At 40.3% G+C, this 22,546-nt stretch overlaps 2 pseudogenes; one reads left to right on the top strand and one right to left on the bottom strand.

The window, feature by feature from the left end:
* Positions 1 to 1,013: 1,013 nt before the first annotated feature.
* LOC149127002 (small ribosomal subunit protein eS1 pseudogene) lies at positions 1,014 to 3,534 on the bottom strand (annotated as a pseudogene).
* Positions 3,535 to 17,805: 14,271 nt separating this feature from the next.
* LOC100352524 (adenine DNA glycosylase pseudogene) lies at positions 17,806 to 19,383 on the top strand (annotated as a pseudogene).
* The last annotated feature ends 3,163 nt before the right edge of the window (positions 19,384 to 22,546 follow it).

Raw genomic sequence — 22,546 nt, 5'->3', positions numbered from 1 at the left:
CTAGGTCAGCTTTGGGCCCCAAACTGGTATGAGCCTGTTTTATACAGGGAGTGTGTTTATCTTCAGATCAGGGTACCAAACCCATATCCTAAAGGTCTTGAGATAAAAGAACTATTATTGGCAGGTGGCTCAACTCCTTTCTCTGTCTGATAAGCAACAAGTATTTTAGATTCTCTGAACTTCCATAAAACTGAATTACACCTTTTTTTTATTAAAAAGACTTATTTATTTATTTGAAAGACTTATTTATTTATTATTAAAGAGAGAGAGAGAGAGAGAGAGAGGGAGAGACAGAGACCTTCCATCCACTGGTATGCCTCCTAAAGGGCTGAAATGGCCAGGGCTGGGCCAGGCCAAAGCCAAGAGCCAGAGCTTCATCTGGTCTCACATGTGGATGGCAGGGACCCAAACACTTTGGCCATCTTCCACTGCTTTCCCAGGCACATTAACGTGGAGCTGTATTGGAATTGAGCAGCTGCGACTCAAACTGGTGCTCATATGACTCGTAGGCGGTAGCTTAACCTGCTGTGCCACAGAGCCAGCCTCAATTACCTTTCTTTTGACACTGATCATACACTACCCTGTAACTTCTGGGTCACATAAGCACAATTTTGATATCTATTCCTGCCCTCCCTGGCTGCATCATCTTGGGAAACTCCCTTAACTTTTTGAATCCTCTTTTATAATTTATAAAATGAAGTTTTCTTGCTGTCTGTACAATTTTATAGATGACTTTTACAATAATCTGATGAATTTGATAGGGCGAGGTAATGTTGAAAAAGCACTTAACTGAGCACTCCAATATATTAGTAGCAGCACTAATATAAGGGATCTTTAAAACATTCATGGACAACATATTTTATGGAAAAGCGATTTTTGGATTTCAATTTTTTCCCATGGACATGTTCTGGTTTCATTTTCCGTAAACTTTTTGCTGTACCCTCATAATGTATTCTTACCACCCTAAGGACTATAATTTACAAATAACAACAATGGTAACATAGATAATTATACTAACAACAAGTTTGTGCCAGGCACTATTCAATTTCTTTACATCTCGATGTCAGTCCTCCAACAATGATTTTCAGATCTGCAATATTATTGTCCTCATTTTATACATGAGGGGACTAGAGCAAAAGGAATTAAATGGCTTGCCTAATGTCACACAGCTAAGAAGAAATGCACTTGATATTTAAATAGCAGGAGGGATGGGATGCAGTTTGAATATATTTTATTAATATTTTATCTCATGTAATTCTGGAGGAAATGCAGATGAGTCAAGGATTTGAGACCAGACGCATCTGATTTTCAGTGCCGGTTCTGTCACAGGTTAGGGTTACTTTCTTTGAGAACCTACTTACTCTCACTGAACCTCAAGGTCCTGCTCTGCAAAAACGGAGACAAGGAAGCCACCAGGAGTCGTATAACATGGAGGGTAAATGCTCAGTGCTTGGCTGCCCAAATTCAGGTTTCACCTCTGAAACTCAGCTCTGTGACATTTAGTGATTGATGGTGCAATTTCCTTATTTGAAAAATGGGAGAAGTAATATTACTCATCTTTTTTTTTTTCACAAATAGGACATTTTATTTGTTGCTATTAAAGTCTAAATTTTAAACAGATTCTTGGATGGGTGGTTCATAGCCATCAGCTCGTTCGACTTTTGCACCCGTCTCATCCCCAGTGGCTTTTCCAGAACTGCTACCTTCTCTGTGAAGCTCCATGAGTTTTCCCAATTCAAACCTGGGCTTCTTCAGCATCTTCACTTTTCTAACGAAGACATCATGGAGAGGATAAATAGATTGGCAAGCCTTCTCTATGTCTTTCCCAATGCTGTCTGGGATCAATTTATTGACTGCTTCTTTCAAGTCATTTGTTTGCACCTCCCGTGTCATGATTTCCATCATCTTCTTCTGGATCTGGCGGACCTGCTGGTGCTGAGCATAGGAAGTCTTCCATATCTGATTGTTGCGTTTTTTGGTAAAACCAACACAGAACAGACGAAGCAAATAGCCATCGGTAGTCTTGACATCAACATGAGCTTCAATCATGGTCTGCCATTTTTTGACCATGGAGCACATTTTGTCACGAGTAAGATCCATGCCATGGAAGTTAGGGAGTTTTTGCCCTGAACATCCTCTGTAATCAGTTTGAATTTTCTTCATCGTTCTGCAGGTCAGCAAGACTCACTTCAAAAACACGACCCTTGAGTCCATCAGACGCAATTTTGGTTCCTTGGGTCCTCGTGACCAGTGTTTTCCCAATATTTCGTATGTTGAACATAGCAGGTGCTTTCAGATCATACCAATCTTTCTTAGAAAATGGGTCCACCACTTTCTTCTTGGCTCCCTTTTTGCCGCCTTTCTTAAGGTGCTTGTTCTTGCCGATTGCCATGGTGGTGCTCAGAGAGCCAAAAGGCAATATTACTCATCTTACATCTTTGTTTTAAAGATAAATAATGCTATCTATATAAATATTCACAATTATATCGAGACATAATAGACATTCAAGACTCTTAACTATTTTAAGGTAGGTCCTGGTATAGATGGAGCACCAAATAAATTTAACTAACTTTGTGTTTTCTTTTTTGTACCTTCTTCCTTTTACATACTTTTATCTTTTATAGACTATAATACTAAATTTTATATATACTATATATTCCAGTTAACTGAATGGAGAGCCTCAAGCAGCCTTTGATATTATTTGGAGCTTACATAAGTATATCAATATTATTTTCCAAAAGTGTAATATAGTTGCATGTGAACTAGAGACAGTAAACTGTTACTAGCATATACTATTTTACATTTCTCTTCGGCTTGTGGGAATTTCAGTTATGTTTAAGGCATTTGAATTTCATGTATATAAAACTTCCTGTCACCCATCCAATATAGCCTTCTAATTTTGATAATCTTAAATTAGAATCTTTTAAATTCATCCAGAGTATAAGACTGTGCCTCAAATGAATACAATAGGTAGGAAAATATTGTTATATGCAGTGATAAAAAGATTTGAAATGCTGCAGCAGAAACCAGAGAGAAGTAATGAATAATATACATACTGCGCTTGATTTCTAGTTCTGAAGTATGCTCCCCATTCCTCTTCTGAACTCCTTCATTGTATGTCAGGTTTCATCCAGCCATTGTTAACAATCTGTTCCATCTCTGTGCAAAATCATTGTCTTCATTTTAAAAACCTTGTATTTTGGGGCTGGCACTATGGCATAGAGGGTTAAGCCACTGCCTGCAGTGCCAGCATCTCAGTAAAGGTGGCTGTTTGTGTCCTGGTTGCTCCGCTTTTTTAAAGATTTTATTTATTTATCTGAGAGGTAGATTTACAGAGAGAGAGGGGGGAAGGTCTTCTATCCACTTGTTTACTCCCCAAATGGTCACAATGACCAAAGCTGAGCTGATCCAGAGCCAGGAGCCAGAAGTTTCTTCCGGGTCTCCCACATAGGTGTAGGGGCCCAAGGACTTGGGCCATCTTCCACTGATTTCCAGGGCATAGCAGAGAGCTATATCAGAAGAGGAGCAGCTGGGACACAAACGGGAGTCCATATGGGATGCCAGAGCTGCAGGCAGAAGATTAACCTATTGCATCACAGTGCCCGCCCCTGCTCCACTTCTGATCCAGCTCCTTGTTAATGTGTCTAGAAGACAGCGGAGGGTGGACTAAGTGTTTGGACCGCTGCCACCCATGTGGGGGACCCAGAGAAAGTTCCATCCTCCTGGTTTAGGCTGGCCCAGACCTGGCCGTTGTGGCCATTTAGGGAGTGAACCAGTGGATGAAGGTCTCTGTCTTCTCTCTTTGTGTCTTTGCCTTTCAAATAAATGAATAAATCTTAAACAAACAAAATCTTTGATTTTCTCCCTGTATTTCTTATCAGACCATTATTCCAACTCAGGTTTTTCTAAATTAAAATTATGTGTCGCATAGTTTACATCCTGTTCTTATATATTGGCAAATTGGAAGTTTTAAAAAAATAAGTTTCACTTGACCATGAACTGGTTGTATAACCCTCTGCCACACACTGCTGGACAGTCCCTGACATTTTAGGACTTGTGGTTTAATGAAGATGACAATACATGCTTATATGAATCTAAGGCAAAGATAAGAATATACTCTACCAAACTGAAATGAACAAAAGTCTTAGAAAGGAGAGGGAGGAAGAGAGAGACAGAGACAGAGACAGAGACAGAGAGAGAGAGAGAGAGAGAGAGAGAGAGAAAGAGAGAACTCAGTTCTATTGGGTCAAAAAGGAGAGCAGAATTCTTAGTGGATTCCAGATGAGTCTTGCTTAGCTGGGAAGACTTCTACCTAAGGAACGGGTTGACAGAGTGTCTTGAGCAAAGGCACATGAAGAGGGGAGAAAACAATAAGTAGACAGTCAATAAGGTGAGGTCAAATCATAATCTGGAAAAGAGTCAGAATTCAATTGTGGAGAGTATTGTCAGGCTGAGTCTGCGATTTATTTTGATATATTGAGATGCCATTGATGGTTTCCAGTTGCTCTGAAATAGAAGTGAGTGCTTTTGAAACATGGAAAGTTTTGAGTTTATTCATCATGCACTACCAGTCTGGATTCAGCATTCATTATTTGGTCCTGAATATCAGTTAATTGAAGTTAGTTAATATTTTTAAAATTCAAAGTGCAGGTGATTTCAAATCTGTACAGCTTTGAGACTTTTCCTTTTGCTTGATATTTAAATTAAAATTCTGTTCAGAAATACATTTTAATAATATTATTCAGCAGTCAATTGTTATTTTGAAATTCACTTTTTATTATCTTTTTGAAAACTGAGATTGCATAAGTATTTCTGTACTTTTTATGGTAAGTAATTGTGTGTATTTCTTATTTCTTTTTATTTTTATTTATTTATTTATTTATTTTTTTATCTTTTATTTAATGAATATAAATTTCCAAAGTACAACTCATGGGTTACAATGGCTTTCCCCCCCATACCGTCCCTCCCACCCACAACCCTCCCCTTTCCCACTCCCTCTCCCCTTCCATTCACATCAAGATTCATTTTCGATTATCTTAATATACAGAAGATCAGCTTAGTATACCTTAAGTAAGGATTTCAACAGTTTGTTCCCACACAGAAACATAAAGTGAAAAATAATAGATGATTTTTTTTAAATGATGATGAAATCAGATCAGACCTATTGTCATGTTTAATCCCAGTGAGAGTCAAGTTGGGAATTGATAATTTCTTTTTTTTTTTTTTTTTTTTTTTTTTTTTACAGAAGATCAGTTTAGTGTACATTAAGTAAAGATTTCAATCGTTTGCACCCCCATAGAAACACAAAGTGAAATATACTGTTTGAGTACTTGTTATAGCATTAAGCCTCAGTGTACAGCACATTAAGGACAGAGATCCTACATGAGGAGTAAGTGCACAGTGACTCCTGTTGTTGACTTTACAAATTGACACTCCTGTTTATGGCATCAGTAATCTCCCTATGCACCAGTCATGAGTTTCCAAGGCTATGGAAGCCCCTTGAGTTCTCCGACTCTTATCTTGTTTAGACAAGGTCATAGTCAAAGTGGAGGTTCTCTCCTCCCTTCAGAGAAAGGCACCTCCCTCTTTGAAGACCTGTTCTTTCCACTGGGATCTCACTCACAGAGATCTTTTTGCCAGAGTGTCTTGGCTTTCCATGCCTAAAATACTCTCATGGGCTTTTCAGCCAGATCCGAGTGCCTTTAGGGCTGATTCTGAGGCCAGAGTGCTATTTAGGACATCCGCCATTCTATGAGTCTGCTGAGCAACACATGACAAACTTAAGAGCTAAAATTAATGGACACTTATTATTTCACCAGCTCTGTACATAAGAAGTCTGGACGCAGGACGTGTTTACCTGGTGACTAAGACACTCAATTCCCACATCGAATGCATAGGCTTAGTTCCTGACTCCAGCTTCCTGCTAATGCAGAATCTGGGAGGTGATGACTCATATGGTTGGGTTTCTGCCCTACATGGAAGACCCTGATTGAGTTCCTGCTCAGGGTTTGGGCCCTGGCCCAGGGCCAGCTGTTGCAAGCATTTGGAGGAATGAAACAGTGGATGAAAGATTTCTCTATGTCTCCTTTACCCTCTGTCTCTCTTTCTCTCTCTGTTTCTCAAATAAATAAGAAAGCAATCATTAAAAGAAATAAACTGAAGAAGGCCAAGCACAACATAGGTGGATCCTCTACTCAGGGTTGTAGCAGGTAGAAATCAAGGTGCCAGCCAGACTGCATTCTCTTCTGGAGCTGAGTTCTCTCTCAAGACCCTTCAGATTGCTGACTGAATATTGTTGTAAGAATGATGTCCCCATTGTATTGGTGCTTATCAGTCATAGGTCACTTCCAAGTTTCAGAAGTCATTTTATTGGCAGGGCACTTCTTACTTCCCAGAGAAAATCATTGCAATTTGTAAATTTCTGGATCCTTATCTATGCATATGCATATAATATTTTTGTGTATGTATGTATAAACACATACAAAAATATATATTTACAAAAGGAAGACTATTTTATCAATCAAAGGTATTCCATATGGTAATAAAAACAGGCCGAATTATATTTAATGATTAATTTCATTGATATGATTGCACTACAACTTATTTAATGCTTTCATTTTTGTGGGATGTTTACCTTGCTTCAAGTTTTCAGTATTACAAATGAAACTGGAATCCACATACATATTGTACATATAGCCTTGTGCATGTCTGCAGATTTTTAAAGACCTTAATGGTCAAATTTGCTACTGATGGTAAGCACATTAAGATTATTAATACCTTACATTTAAGATAATCCTTACATTGGTATTGAGACAGATTGCAAAATAACCCATAATACTTTTATACAGTCATTAATGTTGCTGGTAAAAACAATAATTTGAGTCAGCCATTGAAAGGATATAGAGTGTAATGCTAATCTCATAAATCTAAAATATGTTTTATGAGTTGAATAAAATTGTGCACTGGTGGATGTTTGAGTCTCATAGGCAGATAGAATCATAGTATACTACAAAAAAGGGCCTTTGATATTCTTCTTTAATAGACAGAATGGAAATCTCCTCTTCTGTTACCTAAGCAGCTCTTAGTCTCAGTTGCCTCACTCAAAAATTTTGCTTAGTTGAAAGGTTTAAATGAATTATTTCCATCAACCTGTTTCATGGCAAGTGTGCTTCAAAAAATGATAACGTATATTTTCCAATAATGTATTTGTTTCTTCTTAAGAGTTTTAAAAAGCAATAGAATGACTCTTTCATATGTGTCCAGAAACCAGATCCCTTGATTGTAGGCCATTTTCACTTGCATACCAGCAATTCTTGAGTGAGTTCAATTGACCCACTGCTTTTTTTTTTTTTTATAATATACCATTCTCAAACACAAAGAACGGTACTGAATAATGGTAGCAGAAATAGTAGAAGACTGAAGATCTCTTCAATAAAAGGAGTTTTATTGCTATAAATATGATCTGGCTTACCCCCCTCCCCCACATCCCTATAGCAAATAGGAAATGGACACCACAGGCATGGAGTCCCCCAGCATTAATGTATGATGTAGGAACATAGGTTGGATTATTTGTATTTTTGTATTTTAAATATATGCATATTTTCAAATCCTCCTCCCCCAAAGTAAATTGAATGGGTAATATCTTTATTATTTCATCAGAGATGAAAATGACTCTCTATTTGATCGAATTAAAAACTGCTTTGCTAAGCCTTAAAAAAGAATAGTAAATGCAGATTCTTGTAAGAAGTTAGAAAACAATTTTGGCCATTTAAAGTTCTGTTTGTGTAAAGTCTTTTTTAAAAGATTTATTTATTTATTTGAAAGTTAGTTACACAGAGAGAAAACGAGAGGCAGAGAGAGAGAGAGGGGTCTTCCACCCACTGGTTCACTCCTCAATTGGCCCCAATGGCAGGAGCTGCTCTGATTCGAAGCCAGGACCATCCTCTGCTGCTTTCCCAGGCCATAGCAGAGAGCTGGATCAGAAGTAGAGCAGCCAGGACTTGAACCAGTACCCATATGGGAGGCTGGCACTACAGGCGGCGCTTTACCCGCTATGTCACAACACCGGCCCCATGGTAAAGTCTTGAAAAAGCTTATCCTCAGGGCTGGCACTGTGGGGTAGTGGGTAAAGCCACTGCCTGTAGTGCAGTCATCCCCTATGGGAGCCCGTTTGAGTCCCGGCTGCTCCACTTCCGAACCAGCTCTCTGGCCTGGGAAAGAAGTAGAAGATGGCCCAACGTGCGAGACCCAGAGGAAGCTCCTGGCTCCTGGCTTCAGATAAGAGCAGCTCTGGCCTTCGTGGCCAATTGGGGAGTGAAACAACAGATGCAAGACCTCTCTCTCTCTCTCTCTCTCTGCCTCTCCTTCTCTCTGTGTAACTCTGACTTTCAATTAAATAAATCTTAAAAAAAGAAAAAGCTTATTCTCAGGTGCTGTGCCTATTTGTAATATTACATTTCAGTTTCAATATAGTTTTATTTAAGTTGGCTCTGGCCTTTTACTTACTAACACTCGTTAGAAATGTCAAATATTGTGCTTTCTGCAGCAATACTGCCTTCATTTTGAAAAAGATCCATTTCAGCTGTATAATTGCCATATAAAATGGACTTGTGCTCATTGACATGTTTGCAGTGATTGATCGTCCATGAGATGTTGGTATTTGCTTCACTTGTTTACCTCTTCAATCAAAAACCAAGCATTTCCTCCTTTCCCTCTGGGAGCTGCAAGTCAAAAAAGACTGCAGTTTACCTTTTATGCTTTTAAATCAATCTTTAGGCCCTTGGCGTCCAAATTTATCCTGATTCGGTCTTACGTAAGGCTCTTAATGATGGTCCCAATAGTGTCTTCATTTTATCTGTTTTAGATGCTAAGGTCCACTAACAGAGAGAAAGTACAGGTTTGATTTAAGACCATCCTGGATTCAAAATCTGAATTCTGCTGTTTCATGATGTATTATTTTAGGCAAATTTAAACTGTGTACAGAACTATAAAATGTGTATCTAATGCCTATGCCAGGGCTGAGTCAGGTGAAGCCAGGAGTCAGGTACGGACCCATGTCTCCTGTGTTGGCGCAGGGACCCAAGTACTTGAGCCATCACTGGTGCGTCCCAGGATGTACATTAGCAGGAAGCAAGAATCAGAAATGGAAACAGGACTCCAGCTCTGCCACCCTGACTTGCGACATGGACGTCCCAAGCAGTGGCTTAACCACTGCACTGCATCACCCGCCCCTTGTTTTTTCATTTGCTTCATCTCTTTTTATTTTCTCAGTTCTTGCTTTTTTTTTTTTTTTTTTGGGCATGTTGTGCTGCAAGCAAATTCTTTAGTATAACATTTTAATACCTCTTTTTGGTGTTATTGCTCTGTTTGCATGGTTTCTATTGATTTGCTCTAGGAATTATGATAAATATCTTCAACCTCTTGCATTCTTCTAAGCATGGAGACTCTGATTTTGGGTAAGAGGGGCTAAGCACAGGTAAGTCTTCCTCTCCCATTGAAAGCAACCATAAGCACTTGAGAGAACGCATGGACAGCTATTTAAGACGTCAATGAAGTAAATATTTATAATGTAAATTAGGAAAGAATCTGAAATTTAGAAGTATCACAGAATCAGCATTTTTTAAAAAAAATTATCAAAGATCCTCCCCAACCTGAACTCAGTAGCGGTCTGAAACCCTGACGTGAACACTACGGAGCAGACAGAGGCAGATTCAAAAGCAATCCTCTAGTTCTTGCTTGACGAATACAGAACAGCAATCTGAAAGCCCAGAGACAGTGGGTTACGTATTCCAGCTGCTTTCTCTTCCTTTACTCAGCTCTTCCACCCCCAGGACCAAGCCGTTGTGCACTGAGGGCTGTGGCTTGCTGAGGAGGAGTAATCGTCTCCTTTTTCTGGAACCATGGCTCCATGAGGGCAAGGGCACATTCTGCTGGCTTTAGCTTTCACCACTCTGTTCTTCCTCTGTGTTCTGGGATGTAGTAGAATTATTGAGGTGGGAAGTTTCTGGTCAAACAGAAAGAAAAGTAGGAGTCCTAGTGAACCAGAATATACTGGGGAAATAACACAGTGGGAGAATTGTGAGAGAGTAAACTACAGGGCTGATTCTTTTTTTTTTTTTAATTAATTAATTTATTTGAAAGCATATTTACAGAGAGGCAGTGGCAGAGAAATGGAAAGAGAAAGAGGTCTTCCATCCGCTGGTTTACTACCCACATGGCTGCAACAGCCAGAGCTGCACTGATCCAAAGCCAGGAGCCAGGAGCTTCTTCTGGGTCTCCCACGTAGGTACAGGCCATCTTCTACTGTTTTCCCAGGCCACAGCAGAGAGCTGGATCAGAAGTGGAGCGGCTGGGACTCGAACCAGTGCAGGGCTGATTCTTCACCAGTGCTTGGATGAGTCTCATCCTTATTCCAATAACAATAACTTTGGCACTGAATGAAAGTATAGGCAGACCACTAACTAGCTAACATCTAGGACAAATTCCAATATTTCTGTAATTAGGGTTGCCATATTTAGGAAATAAAAATATAGGATGCCAGTTTAATTTGAATTTTACATAAATATCAATATATCAGTTTTTAGTATACTCATATGTATACCTCATGCAATATTTTGTGTCTTATATTTTTTTTTTTTGACAGGCAGAGTGGACAGTGAGAGAGAGAGACAGAGAGAAAGGTCTTCCTTTGCCGTTGGTTCACCCTCCAATGGCCGCCGCGGCCGGCGCGCTGCAGCCGGCGCACCACACCGATCCGATGGCAGGAGCCAGGAGCCAGGTGCTTTTCCTGGTCTCCCATGGGGTGCAGGGCCCAAGCACCTGGGCCATCCTCCACTGCACTCCCTGGCCACAGCAGAGGGCTGGCCTGGAAGAGGGGCAACCGGGACAGAATCCGGCGCCCCGACCGGGACTAGAACCTGGTGTGCCGGCGCCGCTAGGCGGAGGATTAGCCTAGTGAGCCGCGGCGCCGGCCCTGTGTCTTATATTTTATCTGAAGCCCTAAACTGGAAAGGCAAGGATTATTGAACTGACTTGAACCACAGGTCATTGAAGATAGAGTGAAATTTGTGGGCTGAAACAAATCAGGTAAAGTGTCTGTGAAAATGAAAACATTAACATTCTTCATAAAGTTTAAATTAGATATAGATTTTTTTAAAGTAATGGTTAATGCTACTGTTTTCCTATAGTGTGACTAAGCTCAAATGCTCCCCCAACCTTGACTACACACAGACAAATTTTATTATAAAAGTTTTCAGCTTTGTTAACATTGAGAACAGCTGATCCGGAAAGAGACAAAGTAAGAATAAGAGAGAGAGAAAAGAATAGGCAAGAGAATAATTTTAAGCTAAGTTATAAAATAATGCTTTTCCAAACTTTTCTTCAAGTGTAGTTCACTGTGTTGATTGTGACATGAGTTCTAGAAGACTCCTGTGCTTGATCCAGCTGCAGTGTTTGTCAGGAATGTTATTGGTGTGAGGCAGTATGGGACATACACACGTCCAGGGTCCACTTAATTAATTATCAGTGAGTAGCCTTAAAAATATTAATTTAGATTTGAAAAGTTCTAAGTTATTTGGGTTACGATTTCCTTCAATATTGAGAACATCTTGTTTGAATATTTTCTTGATTTTAAAATTACTCTATTAATTTATCATTTTATTCATTTTTTCTTATGGTGATTTTTCCCCTTAAAACAAGGTCTAGATTTTCCTCCTGTCTTTAGTCTCAAGGACTCTAAATAAATGGGTCCTATACAACAAAAAACTTAGATCTGAAGAATGTCATAAAGTCTGGTTATAGAGTAATGTGGCCCCAGGGACATTTGGAAATTAGGTAGTCTTAGTTGGCAATGCACAGTCTGTGTTTACTATTTTGCCTCCACTCCCTTATATATTACAGTGAAACTAAAGAAAGAGGGCAGTGCTAAGGCAATTGCCTTTGAGGTTAGAAAATAATTGAGGAAGTTTTTAAAAAGCTGAGTTCCTTTAAATGTGGTTTATTGCAATTTTAATATTTTATGGTTACATTTTAACTTTTATTTCATAAATTAAATATTAACATTCATGCCTAAGCTGGAATATATTTTATGCACTTACAAAAATGCATTGAGTAACACTAATTAAATTTGCTTAATCAAGCTTAACAATGCTACATGCTGTTACTCATCAGAACGTAAGTACCATACATATTTCCCAAAGTGCTCAGGCTAGAACACCAAAGGATTTTTTCTGTCAGGGTATCCAAGGGTTTAGCCATCTGTTATTTACTCTAAATTTTAACAAAAGTTATTATTCATCTTTATTACTAATCATTTGCCTTACAAACAAAGCTCATTTTATGAATATTGTTATCATTTTAACTACTGCAATCAAGTAGACATGAGAGAAAATGTTTCGCCTTCAGTTGTACATTAATATTTGCATTTGGTCTAGCATCAGTGACAGCAAGACATAGGCATTATATAAGTGAAACCTAATATCTGATTATACACAGTGGCACTTATTCACACAATCCTAATGCTTTCAGCAAAAGGAGTTTTTTCCTTCCCTGAAATGGGGAAATGTGATCACCCTTACATCCTGAGGGACAAGACAGTAGCTATGTCCTTCATCATCATGTTTTGCTTTGGTTCCCAGCTAATCACATTCTGACTGTTTTAACCCACACTCTAGATAAACAATATATCATACCTTATGTAGCAACATTTAAACCTGTTGATGGACGTGCCTTTAAGGTGTGCAGAGCACAGAATGAAAAGAACGGATTGAGATAGGTTGAGGTCAACCTCAGAATGGAGAGAAGTGAACAAAGTTCTGTGCAAAGAGAAATTATGCATTAAATATGCTTAATGTGAAATTGCAGAGCAGGTTCTTCAGTGGTAAGCTCCCATAGTTTGATGTGAAGCAACTAACTCCAGGGTAGCATTTTAAGTTGGTACTCAGGAAAGCTCATGATGCAGGCAAAGAGGGATGCAAAAGCAAGCACAAACAGTAAGGGTTAGAAAACAAGATAATAATAATGCCTAACATCTCTTGAGTGTTAATCTTATACCAGGCACAGTGTTCACTTTCTGAATGTGTTACCTTCACATTGACCCTCTGAAGTATTCAATTGCATACTAATTTTTCAGACAAGGGCACAAATCGACAGCTGTTGAATAACTTCTAGATCATATGGAATTGAGGTTTATAACTGTTCAGTCAGAGGCTGGGTTCTCATTCACATTGATATTCAGGAGCTAATCAGAAAAGCAACGCATGTCAGTATTTTCTATGCTTTCTGAAGGTAGTAGAACATTCCATAGAAAACACTCAAAGACTGTGCTTCTGGAAACTGCAAAAGTTAAGACTAAGTTTAATAATAAGAGTCCTTTAGCAAATGCAATACAGAGACTGTGGCAAAGATGGAACAATGTGGATTTGTGGAAAATAAACTGATGTTATATTAACTTAACATATCTTGCCAAGGTTATGGGGCTAGGGACTCCCCAGTTTAAGGGGTAGTATTTATTAGGAAGGGAATGGATCTTCCAAATGATACTGGGAAGGAGTTAAATTTTAACAGTAAAAGTCCAGTCATGGTTGCTAGTCCTGGAGGAAGGCTGGACTTTTCACTAAATCTACTGAGGCATCAGTTACAGCATTTTCCCAGGAAGCATGTGCATAACGTGAGTAGGTAGCATGAGAAAAACCAGCATGAGACAGAGTAGTACCTTCTAAGCACTCCAAAGGAAAGGAATGCACGGTGAACCTGAACCATTTCCTTCATCTCTTAGTGAGAAGGAACCTTAGAGTTAACCATGTATGTAAGGAATTTGGAAAACATGTCAAAATGTGGATTTAATTATGTTCAACATAGATTTTATTTATCTCCACAGATTTGAATTACAGATGTCTTCTAATCTTATTTCATGTAGAAACTGAAACAGGGGATCTTCTCTAACTGGTGGAGTGAGATCCTCATAACTGAGATGTTAACAACCATAGAAGTCACTGCCAGTTACAAATGCTCTCTCAATGAATGTCATTTCTGTGGGAATAAGTTGCAGACTATGGCTGAGTAGAGTAATGAGGGAACAAAGTAAAATAAAGAGAGCAGAGATTGCCTCCTGAGCTCGCTCTTTATTGTTGACCTCATGTGAGAGATACAAGATGCATTTAATCATTCCCATGACCTTGAAAAACTGATAATTAGCTAGGGAGACAGGAGGTGTATAGATTGTAAAATAAGTCAAGTGTAGCATATAGAAGTCCCCAGACTTTTACCCAGGGAAATCTTCAAGTCTTGATTCACATTTTGGAAAACAAATCACTGTCCTGGCATATTTATTATTAGCAGGACTTAGAAAATTTCTCATTTGTTGGTTCAGTTGAGATCCTCATGTTAATAAAGCTACTTTTTAACTTTTTTTTCTGTTATTCTGGCATAGAATTTTCTCTTTGCTTCCCTTCTTTTGGTTTTCTGGGAACCATGGGTTTACACAAAGTGGGTTATTCTTAGCACATCAGTACCTGTGATCAGGACCATCAATGGCCAATTGCTGCTGTTTCCCTTGTTCTACACATGATAAAGGAATCCTTGTAGGAAAAAGTGAGTTCTCTGGGTTTGGGTTTCCCTTTCAAGTGGTTGAGTATCTAGAGGACTCTGGAATTAGAGAGAATTCCCCACCCCTGCCATCCAGTAGTGGATCTGCTAGAAACATCTTCTTACCTGTGTAGTTCAAGTCCTGGAAGCGAGTTGGGGAAACCCCTTTGCTTCTTTTGGATCGACATAGCTTGATTACTCAGAGAATGGCTCAGCATTCGGCTTGCTTGGACTTGAATTCAGTCTCCCTCACTTCTTATCTGTGGGATGCTGAGAAATCAACTCTTTGTGCCTCAATGTTCAGATCTCCAATAAGAACATTGATTTCCTCTGCTAGAGTTGCCACTCTAAGTATTAAATAAAACAATTGATACTAACTAGCAAAATCACATAAACTTCCCATAAAATTTTCCTGTTAGAATTATCGTTATTATTGTAGGGTACATCGTTATATTCATATGAGCAGTGACAAGTCAAAATAAACATGGAACTTAAACAATTCGGAGACATTTAAAGGCTTCTTCTTGGCATCTATATACTATCTTGTGGAGTTAATCTCAGACAACTTTTTCATTTCAAACAAACTGAATCACTAATTAATGCTGCTATGCAGACAGGACATGTTAATTTTCTCTTGTGTTTACTTACATGGTTCACTGGACATTAACAGTAAGGAAAACACTGTTGACTTTTCATGCATAGCAAATACAGACCAAACCCAGTTAAGATAGGGGAAAAAATCTTTGGTGTTTTCTCTTTAAAGTGAGAGCTACTAGAATTAAAAAGATTTGCTATTATTAGCTATACATACTTAAAGCTATGAAAACACATAAAAATACAAACTTTTTAAAACAGAGCCCCAATCGTTAGTTCTTTAAAACATACTTGTACCCATAGAAGAAGCGTTTCCAGCAGGCAATATTTATAGAAGTGATAAATCAGTCAGCCCAGCTGTCGTTAACACTTATCATAGCATCTCAGTATTAGCTTTCCTTGGAACATCTGGAAGTGAGGAGAATCGTAATTACATAAATATAAGTAACTGTGTATTAAGTGTGTATGTGCCTGTATGCATTTGAGCCCTTTGGAGTGGTTAGGGGCAATTTGTAGTTCAGATTTCTGAAGCCCATGCCACTCAAACTATTGTGCAGATAAATCTAAGTTACATAGAATGAGTGACAGTGAACATAAGCATTTTATTGGAGTCCATTTTTTTTAAAAATCAGATGATAGCTTTTGTGTACAGTCACCATCCAGGTTGTAGTTTTTTTAAAAAAGCTTTTATTTAGTAAATATAAATTTCCAAAGTACAGTTTATGGATTACATTGGCTCCCCCCCCCCATAACTTCCCTCCCACCCACCACCCTCCCATCTCTCGATCCCTCTCCCATTCCATTCACATCAAGATTCATTTTCAATTATTTTTATATACAGAAGATCAATTTAGTATATATTAAGTAAAGATTTCATCAGTTTGCACCCACACAGAACATAAAGTGTAAAATACTGTTTCAGTACTAGTTATAGCATTGATTCTCATTGGACAATACATTAAGGACAGAGATCCTACATGAGAAGTAAGTACACAGTGACTCCTGTTGTTGACTTAACAATTTGACACTCTTGTTTATGGTGTCAGTAATCTCCCTAGGCTCTTGTCATGAGCTGCCAAGGCTATGGAAGCCTTTTGAGTCCACTGACTTTGATCTTATTTAGACAAGGTCATAGTCAAAGTGGAAGTTCTCTCCTCCCTTCAGAGAAAGGTACCTCCTTCTTTGATGGCCCGTTCTTTCTACTGGGATCTCACTGGAAGAGACTTTTCATTTAGGTTTTTTTTTTTTTTTTTTTTTTTTTTGCCAGAGTGTCTTGGCTTTCCATGCCTAAAATACTCTCATGGGCTCTTCAGCCATATCCAAATGCTTGAAGGGCTGATTCTGAGGCCAGAGTGCTGTTTAGGACATCTGCCATTCTATGAGGCTGCTGTGTATCCCGCTTCCCATGTTGGATCGTTCTCTCCCTTTTTAATTCTATCAGTTAGTATTAGCAGACACTAGCCTTGTTTGTGTGATCTCTTTGATTCTTAGTCCTATCAGTATGATCTTCTGTGAACTGAAATTGATCACTTGGACTAGTGAGATGGCATTGGTACATGCCACCTTGATAGGATTGTATTGGAATCCCCTGGCACGTTTCTAACTCCACCATTTGGGGCAAGTCCGATTGAACAGGTTATAGTTTAATACAGGGAGGAGGTTTGTGCAAACAGGGAACTATGGCCAGAACAAGGGCTACCCAGCCTGGTCTCAAGATCATGGTCTGGAAACACCCAATCCAATTTTTACCCATGTCTAAGAGGGCTCAGATTATATGTTTACATAATTTGCATGCCCATCTTTTTTTTTTTTTTTCCTTTGATCTTATTTTTTCTGGCTATGCAGCCAACACTATCTTTACCAAACTCCACTGATATCGGGGGGTTTTATGTTTTATTAGCATTCTCTCTCTCTCTCTCTCTCAAGACTTTATTTATGTATTTGGAAGGCAGAATTACAGAGAGAGAGAAAGGTCTTCCATCCACTGGTTCACTCCCCAAATGGCTGCAACAGCTGGAGCTGAGCTGATCTGAAGCCAGAAACCAGGAGCTTCTTCTAGGTCGCCCATGCAGGTGCAGGGTCCCAAGCACTTGAGCCATCTTCTACTGCTTTCTCAGGCCACAGCAGAGAGCTGGATAGGAAGCAGAGCAGCTGGGACAGAAACCAGCACCCATATGGGATTCTGGCGCTTCAGGCTGAGGCTTAGCACACCATGCCACCATGCCACCACGCCAGCCCCAGCATTTTGCAGCGTTTTCTCTTTCTACAGCTCTGGATCCTCTGAATCACAGAAGAAATTTGCAATATCTCTACTGAGAGGAACAGTGTGGAAGCTGATGTTTAGAGCAGTTTTCTTGGTTTCTTTTCAGCCCTCTCCATTTGAATCAGAACTGGTGTGTATATATGTGTGCATATATGTACGTGTGTGTATATGTATGTATATATATGTATATATGGTATTCATAAATATACATTTGTAAACATATATACATACATATATATAATTTCTAAGTACCTTGTCCTGAGAAGAAGTAGTATATGAAACTAGAGCACCACAAGATAATCAATTAGAAAAGATTAATTGAGGCTCCCATGAGCCGGGAGCAGGAGAACATGCAGGAGCCCATCATGAGGAAGCCACGAGGAGCTGTGGGAAGTGGTCACAGGAAGCAGGCAGCCAGCAAGAAGCGAAGAGAACAACATGCCCTGGGTAGCAGCCAGACCAAGCCTTCTGCCCCTGATGGGAGAATCCCTGAGTGCCCCTGGGCCCCGGCAGGCCCAGCTGGACATTAGGAAGTGATGTCGCGAGCCTCCATCTCCCCATACTATCCATTCAGAAATTCAGCTGGAGTCATAGCCTTCCGCGGGGGCCTGCTGAACTGGTACAACTGAGAGAAGTGGGACCTCCCCCGGAGAAGACGGGCAGAGGATGAGGTGGGCCTGGACAGGGGAGCGTATGCTGTGTGGGTCTCAGACGTCATGCTGCAGCAGACTCAGGTTGCCATGGTGATCAACTACTACACCTGACGGATGCAGAAGTGGCCAACACGGCAGGACCTGGCCAGTGCTTCCCTGGAGGAGTGAACCAGCTCTGGGCTGGCCTGGGCTACTGTTCTCGAGGCAGGAGGCTACGCGAGGGAGCTTGGAAGGCAGGAGAGGAACTAGGGGGTCGCATGCCTTGAACTGCAGAGACTGTGGGGTGGCTCCTGCCTAGTGTGGGGTGATGCACAACTGGGGCATAGTTTCCATCACCTGTGGCCAGGCAACCGGCGTGATAGATGGGAATGTGGTGCGGGTGATGTGCCATGTCCGAGCCATTGGTGCTGATCCCAGCAGCACTCCTGTCTTCCAACAGCTCTGAAGCTTCGCCTAGCAGTTGGTGGACCCAGTTCGGCCAGGGGACTTCAACCAAGCAGCCAAGGAGCCGGGGCCACAGTGTGCACCCCGCAGTGCCCACTCTGCAACTAGTGCCCTGTGCAATGCTTGTGCCAGGCCCATCAGAGGGTGGAGCAGGAACAGCTGTCTGCTTCCCGGAGACTGACAGGCAATCCTGAAGTGTGAGGAGTGTGCTCTCAGTCCTGGACAGTGCCAGCTGTGCCCTCCTTCTTCAGAGCCCTGGGACCAGACCCTGGGAGTGGCCAACTTTTCCCCAAAAGCCCTCCGCAGGCCCCCCAGAGAGGAGTACTCTACCACCTGTGTTCTGGAACAGCCCAAGGCCCTCGGGGGTCCCTGCATTCTGCTGGTCCAGAGGCCCAACTTAGCTCTGCTGGCAGGATTGTGGGAGTTCCTGTCCGTGACCTTGGATCTCCCAGTGCAAGGCTCTGATTCAGGAACTGTGGAGTAGCGCTGGGCCCCTTCCTGCCACTCAGCTCTGGCACCTTGGGGAGGTGGTCCACACCTTCTCTCACATCAAGCTGACACATTAGGTACACGATCTGGCCCTGGAAGGCCAGACCTTGGCAACCACACCACCTGGTGCTCACTGGCTGACCTGGGAGGAATTTCACACTGAGGCTGTCTCCACAGAAGGGTTTTCCGTGTGTATGAGGGCCAAAACCGAGGGACCTGCAAGGATTCCAAAAAACTCCCTTTTGTCTGCTCCACTTAGTCGAAAAAGGCCCAGCACGGGTCAGCAGGTCCTGGATGGTTTCCTTAGGCCCTTGCATCCCTATTGATGTGCCCAGCCTCAACAGTGCCTCCCAGTGATGCTCCGGAAGTCCCCCCCACCCCACCCCGCCACAAGAATCATGTTGTTTAAATAAAGTGCCAGTTGTTTAGGAAAAAAAAGACTAATAGAGATAATGAGATAACACATAGTGCAGAAGCAGGCACATGGAAACAGAAGGTTTGGTAGATTCTTGCAAAGGGGACATAGTAGGTCTTGAATAATACACTTGGTTGCATTCTGTAAAATAACAGTGGCATTGTGAATGGCAAATACGTGTGAGAGAACTATTGATTGAGGTTTGTCTGGTGAGAACTGTTATTTAATTCCTTTGAGAGAATATTAAATCACATCGTGTTGTCTGCTTTCTCTCTGCTTCACCTTCCTGTGAAGTCGGTTCTCATTTGCCCTTGTAGGCTTTCACTTATTTGCTTTTGTCTCATTGAAACCAGACCAAAAGACAGTGAAATTTACTTGCCTTTTTTTATTTTTTAATTCCAGAGCATGCTTCTCAACTTTGAATGTGCATGGAATCACCTTGAGGTCTTGTTAAAATGCAGATTCTGATTCAATAGATCATTGGGAGTGGAGCCTGAGTTGCTGCATCTCTAACAAGCTTGCCTTCCTTCTGGGCGGAATGCTGCTGATGTGTGGACTGCACATTAAGTAGCAAGGGTCCAGAAGACTCTAAACCCATCTGATATTTGGAAACCGGGTCAAATTAGATACACAATTTCCCTGAAATTTGGGGAAATTAAAACATGGGCCAATGTTTTTGGATCTTCACTTGAGAAAGTCGGAGTGGTTGAGTTCAAAGAGTATTTTTAATGTCTCTATGTAAAAAAGTGAATATTCTTTTTTTTTCCCTTAGAGTCGAGTTTTGAATATTTTTGAGAGAGGCCCCTATGGTATACTTTAAGTTCAGATGAAGTCAGATTCTTTAGCATCATTTAGCATCAGTTTAGGATTTAGACGATGGCCAAGCTTAGTATTACTGTTCATACTGATTTTAGGTGAAGAAGCCAAATGAACCCATTGACAGTGAGCTACCTCTACTACTGCAGGATCAGGTCCCACATTAGCTAACTGAAATAGAAACTAACACACTACCTTTTAACAGATAATTCTGAAACCTAACCAGGCAGCATATGGGCTTCGGAAAACAACTGAAGGTGATTTCTAGCAGGTTTACTATGGTGTAATGTGTTTTGCCAAGTATTTTTTTCACTGACTAAAAACAAAAGGAGATTCCTAAGAATGCTAAATCTTGTGCTTCTGACACCTTTCTTTTTTTCCATAAATAATATCTTTCACTGTGAAGAAATGCTAAATGCTTGGAAGGATAAAGATAAATACGTTTACCCTGTGGCTAGTGTGGTGGTGCAGAACTTGCAATGCCGATACCCCTCATGGGAATGCCAGATTGAGTTCAGGCTGCTCTGCTCCATGCTAATGCATCTGGGAAGCAAGCAGAAGATGGCCCAAGTACTTGGGCCTCTGACACTATATAGGAGACCAGGATATGCAGAGTTTTTGGTTCTTGCTTCACTCTGACCAGCCCTGGCTGCTTCAGCCATTTGGGGAGTGAATCAGTGGATGGATGATCCCTCTCTCTTTCTTTATGACTTCCTTTCTCTCTGTTGCTCTGCCTTTCAAATAAATGAATGAACAATACATCTTCATAAGAAGAGATATATTTACCAGAATTGACCATTACACAACATATACATGTAATGAAGCATCACATAGTACCCCATAAATGTGTGCCATTTTATGGCTGTTAATTTTTTAAAAATAAAAGCTGTTTTAAAAATTAGTAGTATTTATATCCCAGAAATTAGGGTTAGGATTCACATCCCATTTTTTCCAAATATAAACAAAATTTAAATGCAATGATTGTTAGTATTTTCCTCACATGAAGAATGAGATGTTTAAAACATCTTAGACATTTCACGAAGCATATTTGTTCTAGTCATTTCGGAAAATGAAAGCTCTCATCAACCCTCTAGATGTTTGCAGCTACATACATAAGAATGAAGGAGAATCAAAGAACCAAACCATCCTGAATTATGTTACTTATCTGAAGTACTTTCACCTCGTCACAGTTCTGCCCCTCTTCCACCCCCAGGTTCACCAACAGGCTGTCCCAAACTGCAGTTATTTGGAGACTTGACAGCATAGAAGTGGAAATCCATGACAACCACTTAGTCAGCATGGGGGCTGATACTGTGCTTCTGCTGACCACAGCATTTCCTTATGTGATTCTGATGCTAATGCATGTTCCATACATATAGAAAGAGACAGGAGTCTGTGAGGAAATCTGCTAGTGATGCAGAAAAATGGAGAGAGATTAAGATGCCAAACCATATCATCCCTCTCCTTATCTCAAGGTGAGGCAAGGATGACTGTCAGACAGGAGAGATCACAGAAGGAATGCATTTGTCTTTTAATCTTAGAGATCAAACTAATGCTTCTGTTTTTCTATGACTTTTGGCACAATAAAGAGACAATTCTATCTGTTTGTTGAGGGGAGGAATTGGGCCCTGAATAATGGATATCCTTTGGTATTTCTTGCTTTCTATTAGGGAATAGAAATTTCTTTTTGGTTTTGATTGAATCATCAACATTAAATGTGTGAAAAGTGGGCATGGTGGACACTCAGTATATCTTTATTGAAGTAGGATGCAATTCTTAATAAATCACTAAAGATTCTATCATGCATAATGTGCTTCTACACTCAAAGAAGGTAAATAAAAGATTACTAATAGTAACAAGGCAGCTTTCCTACTTTGCCCTTCAATATAACCATGAAGGTCAGAGCTAATTCTATAAGGTAATAATGTAAGAGGTCATCACCTCTTACAGACCTGCCCATGTCTGCCCAGAATCTGCACTGACAGTGATTTTTGGCTGAGTCTCTTCTCATGCAATGAAAAGTGTGAAGTTTCAGATGAAAGGCTCTGTCATCCAACAGACTAGGAGAGCAGGTGAATTGGGGCATTTTGAGGAAAGGAGTGTAATGTTATTGTCTTTTCTGTTACAAAACAGGAGTTAGAATCTCCACATGGGATAATAGATCTAAATTGAATGAATGAAAAGAGACAATATTGTTCATTATTTATTCTTTGTTAATTTGTTCATTCACCCTTTCTTTCAAGAAATGTTAATTAAGTGCTCTTTTCAATGCCAGAGGAGATAAAAGTC

Source organism: Oryctolagus cuniculus, chromosome 4 (genome assembly GCF_051225735.1).
Source record: "Oryctolagus cuniculus isolate XC-2025 breed Fujian yellow rabbit chromosome 4, ASM5122573v1, whole genome shotgun sequence".
NCBI classification, from domain to species: Eukaryota; Metazoa; Chordata; class Mammalia; order Lagomorpha; family Leporidae; genus Oryctolagus; species Oryctolagus cuniculus.
Note: the sequence above shows the minus strand (reverse complement) of the source record. Positions and strands in the feature narration are given on the sequence as shown.